Source organism: Malaya genurostris, chromosome 2, assembly GCF_030247185.1.
Source record: "Malaya genurostris strain Urasoe2022 chromosome 2, Malgen_1.1, whole genome shotgun sequence".
Classification (NCBI taxonomy): domain Eukaryota; kingdom Metazoa; phylum Arthropoda; class Insecta; order Diptera; family Culicidae; genus Malaya; species Malaya genurostris.
In genome coordinates, this window is record NC_080571.1 from 154,115,102 (window position 1) to 154,120,101 (window position 5,000).

The 5,000-nt window shown below is 45.1% G+C and overlaps 2 non-coding genes across 2 annotated transcripts in view; both read right to left on the minus strand.

Annotated features, from left to right (window-relative positions):
• The window catches only part of LOC131433510 (large subunit ribosomal RNA), a 3,988-nt gene extending 3,562 nt beyond the window's left edge, over positions 1 to 426 (minus strand). Inside the window, exon 1 of the ribosomal RNA XR_009230274.1 lies at positions 1 to 426. This exon is cut by the window's left edge and continues 3,562 nt beyond it. This is a non-coding gene — a ribosomal RNA (large subunit ribosomal RNA).
• A 222-nt stretch (positions 427 to 648) lies between these two features.
• LOC131433320 (5.8S ribosomal RNA) lies at positions 649 to 800 on the minus strand. Its single transcript, XR_009230151.1, has one exon. It is a non-coding gene; the product is annotated as a 5.8S ribosomal RNA (ribosomal RNA).
• Between the last annotated feature and the right edge of the window lie 4,200 nt (positions 801 to 5,000).

Genomic DNA, 5,000 nt, shown 5'->3' on the forward strand with positions numbered 1-5,000 from the left:
GTTTCACGTACTTTTTGACTCTCTATTCAGAGTGCTTTTCAACTTTCCCTCACGGTACTTGTTCGCTATCGGTCTCGTGGTGATATTTAGCTTTAGAAGGAGTTTACCTCCCACATTGTGCCGCACTATTAAGCAACACGACTCCATGGAAAAAATTTTCTACCATCAGCGCCGTTCTACGGGCCTATCACCCTCTATGGGAGTAAAAGCCACATTCTAGTTAAACTTGAACCAGGTTCCGCTGATTATGGTAGATAACAAAATTTCCAGTACACGGAATCAGATAGATACGCGATGCATATCATCTCTACGTGCTGAGCTCCTCCCGTTTCGCTCGCAGCTACTCAGGGAATCCTTGTTAGTTTCTTTTCCTCCCCTTATTAATATGCTTAAATTTAGGGGGTAGTCACACATTATTTGAGGCCTACTTATTCGTCGGATGGTCAAATGTCGATGCCCTGCCTACACACATCAGGGGGGTATCCAAGCCAGGCTGGAGTATGCGATGTATGTGCATCAACCATCGATAGCCTGTATCGCGCAATGCGATACAATCGATGTCTGACTAGCTTGAACGTTTTACCACCATGGTAGGAAAACGTCACTACGCATACGTGCATGGGCACGTATAGTTGAATCGATAAATATAGGCACTCAAAAATGTGTACATCGTAACGTTATACGATGTGCGATATGCGTTCAACTTGTCGGTGTTCATGTGTCCTGCAGTTCACATTCTGACGCGCATTTAGCTGCGGTCTTCATCGGTCCACGAGCCGAGTGATCCCCTGCCTAGGGTTTTACAAGCTTACCGGATTCCCCGGTAGAACCATACAATAGCACAAAACACTGTTGTTGTGGGCATCCACGCGCACGGGCTCACGGTTGCACAATTGATGATACCACACCGCACTCCACAGTCGATCTGCGAGACCGAGTGAGCGAGTTGTAGTCTCTCTCTGTAGCACCGTATACGAGCACGCATTTCTCGCCCAAGAGTAGGAAGAAAATAGAAACACACATGCGTGTAGCGTGATTTTCGTTCTCTTAACACAAACAATTTGTGCGTACGAGAGAGGTATGCGCACGTTCGCATCGGGCCGGGTCGATTATATGATAGTTTTGTGTGTGTTGTGTGTTGTAATCAACGCTAGCTAATGACCAGCACTTACTGGGAATTCCAGGTTCATATGGACCATTGCAATCCATAATCCCAACTAAATGAGCATTTCAGTGATTTACCGTTCCTTACGGAATAGGGTACACGCTGCTGCTCACATTGTAGCACCCCGTCGCACCGACCACCAACCGGACGGGATCATCGTCTGACTGCTGATAGCGTTCTATTTAAGTTGATTGAGTCACGTTCGTTATCGGAATTAACCAGACAAATCATTCCACGAACTAAGAACGGCCATGTATCACTACCTTTAATTTTGAAAAAGAGCTATTAATCTGTCTTACCTCAATAAGTTCGGACCTGGTAAGTTTTCCCGTGTTGAGTCAAATTAAGCCGCAGGCTCCACTCCTGGTGGTGCCCTTCCGTCAATTCCTTTAAGTTTCAACTTTGCAACCATACTTCCCCCGGAACCAAGCTTTGGTTTCCCGGAAGCTACTGAGAGCACCATAATGTAGCGTCTCCCAATTGCTAGCTGGCATAGTTTACGGTTAGAACTAGGGCGGTATCTAATCGCCTTCGATCCTCTCACTTTCGTTCTTGATTAATGAAAGCATCCATGGTAAATGCTTTCGCTTTAGTTAGTCTTACGACGGTCTACGAATTTCACCTCTCGCGCCGTAATACTAATACCCCCAACTACTTCTGTTAATCATTACCTCTTGATCTGGATTACAAACCAATGAATATTAAGACAGAGGTCATATTCCATTATTCCATGCAAGATTATTCTCGGCCATAGGGATAGCCTGCTTAGAGCACTCTAATTTGTTCAAGGTAATAGCAGCTGGGCTTGTGGGAAACGCCAGCACCCGATAAAAGGCAACAGACGCCACAACAATACACATGAACCAGACGGCCCGTGTGATCGCACACCCAGTCCTATAGTCGCAACAATCCAGTGACCTACTACCAGCATTCGGAGTAGTTGGAGTGTCACTACCTCCCCGTGCCGGGATTGGGTAATTTACGCGTCTGCTGCCTTCCTTGGATGTGGTAGCCATTTCTCAGGCTCCCTCTCCGGAATCGAACCCTGATTCCCCGTTACCCGTTGCCACCATGGTAGTCCTCTATACTACCATCAATAGTTGATAGGGCAGATATTTGAAAGATGCGTCGTCGGTGCGAGACCATACGATCAACAAAATTATCCAGATTTCAACTTAAGCGTCACGGAGGACGATTGGTTTGACTAATAATTGCACAGGTTCCGCGAGGTCCCTGCATTATGGCATGTATTAGCTATAGATTTTCCACAGTTATCCAAGTAACTAGTTAAATGATCTTGTAAATTATAGCTGTTATACTGAGCCTTATGCGGTTTCACATTAAATCTGTTTGTACTTAGACATGCATGGCTTAACCTTTGAGACAAGCGTATATTACTGGTAGGATCAACCAGAATTCGTCCGAGTCAGTCAGTCAGTGATGAGCCATTAAATCTGGTATGAACTATGGTATGGCCGCCTTCGTTCAACACCGTTCTTTGGTAGCTATCAAATCACCGTCCTCCTTCCCCTTCTCGTGTCAAGAGAAAAAGTACGGCTTGGGATACGAAATCCCGTGCCATTGAATTTCACCACAACGTATTTCATTCGCACATTCGTGTTCGTATGAGACACTAGCCGTACCCCGATTGTACGCGGTGCTAGATGTCAAGCAAAACAATCGAAAAAAGATTCCCATCTTTGACGGCCGACTACGGTTCGACCACTGCCCATGGCTGATGATGGTACACCAATCAGGACGAATCATAATACCTGCTACTGTCGTTAGCTATCGCATATAACGTGGTAGCCGTATAACATTCATCAGACACCTAAATCCTCTTTGCATTAGTCGGAGTCGGTTCGACAGAGCGACAGAACACGCTTCCGTCTGTTTAACCAACCGATCGACCATTAACTTGTACCTCCTCCGACCAAACCATAGTGCACCACATCATGGTTGGACTCCCTCATATAGCCATTATGCCTCACTGTTCGTACTTGTCCAGCCAAGCCGTAATGTACAACATCATGGTTGGACTCCCTCATATAGCCATTATGCCTCACTGTTCGTACCTGTCCAGCCAAGCCGTAATGTACAACATCATGGTTGGACTCCCTCATATAGCCATTATGCCTCACTGTTCGTACCTGTCCAGCCAAGCCGTAATGTACAACATCATGGTTGGACTCGCTCATATAGCCATTATGCCTCTCTGTTCGAACCTGTCCAGCCAAACCGTAGTGTACCGCACCATGGTTGGTCGACTCACATGGCATGCACCCCCTCCGGACCAAATTGACCATACGCTCAAAATGCATTTTTTGGGCTCAAAAGTCAATATTTTCGACGCATACGTTCCGAAATGTGGTCCCCCTATAGATAGATTTGTGGCCAAAACAGGCCAACTTTATCATGATTTGTAATAACTTTAACGCGTCGGTCCACCGCAACCAGCGGAACCGTATACTACGGTACCGTCAGTGAGACAACTATGCCTCGCATCGTGCGGCAGACTGACCGGAACGTAGAAGGCGGTTTAGCTGACATGCCCACTACAAGGGCCATTAATGGTACATCATATGGCAAACTGATGGGAACATCTTAGACGAGTATGGGGATGTATCCCATTACAAGGGCCATTCATGATACATCATATGGCAAACTGATGGGAACATCTTAGACGAGTATGGGGATGTATCCCACTACAAGGGCCATTCATGATTCATCATATGGCAAACTGATGGGAACATCTTAGACGAGTATGGTGATATATGGTAAATAAAAACTTGAAAAAAACTTAAAAAAAATAAGCACGTCATCGAACGATCAAGTCGTTCGAGACGTGCTATACAGTCCTAGTACGATACCTCCACTAGGTCATGTACTATCCACGGGACCGATTACCAGAGTAGAATCAGTTGGCAAGAGACATAGAATGTCGCACTATACCACTATATGGTATAGTGATATAGTGCGAAAAGTTTTACTGTCAGTGCTGAAAAAATTCGTTATCATAATGGTGACTCGAGCTTACATTGAGACAACACATATATCATCGTCCACCCAACGACGATTGTCGCTAATTGAATCATAACAAGTATCATGACTGCCGAACCCTTTCAGTATCATTGGAAATTGATTTCATGAAAATGTAAACAAAAGTTATCCCCCTATCACCCGGCGATGAGCCAGTGATAGACGACAATATTTGTCTCATTCGACATTCAGTTGAACATCAACGGTATCATATTCATTCCTGAGAATCATCGTCAACCGGGTCGATTGGGCCCTTCCAATCATATGCAGTTCCCAGCGCCCTGGAGAACAAGTCTTTGTTTAATTTAATAAGTAAAATGTTTTCCAACGTATCTTTCCCAAGGCCAGTGCGTTGATTAGAGAGAACCAAGGCAAGGGCACTGAAAGACCGTTCAACAGAGACTTGGTTCGATGGTGTGGATAGTACAACCATTGCTACTGCATATATCTCTGGATGCGTAGTCTTACGGCGCAACCAATGGTCCCACACGTTGTAGTTATGTTTTTGGCGTGGCTCTAGGTCCAAAGACTTAACTTGTTGAAGAAACCCGGTCTCGCAACCAAGATTCAAGGATTCACCAAACATTTGCGTAAGATACTGATCAAAATCATCGGTAGACTCTGACAATTCTCTACTTGTACTAGCCGGTGTTTTACCCAGTTGGCAGATACGTTCCCATGTATCGACTATGTATTGCTGAATTTTATCTTTTTCCTCAGTCGTGAATATTTTAGAACCTCGATAGTTGAACCTTGGATCCAGGTATAATGCCATCTGGACCGCGTAGTTATGTAT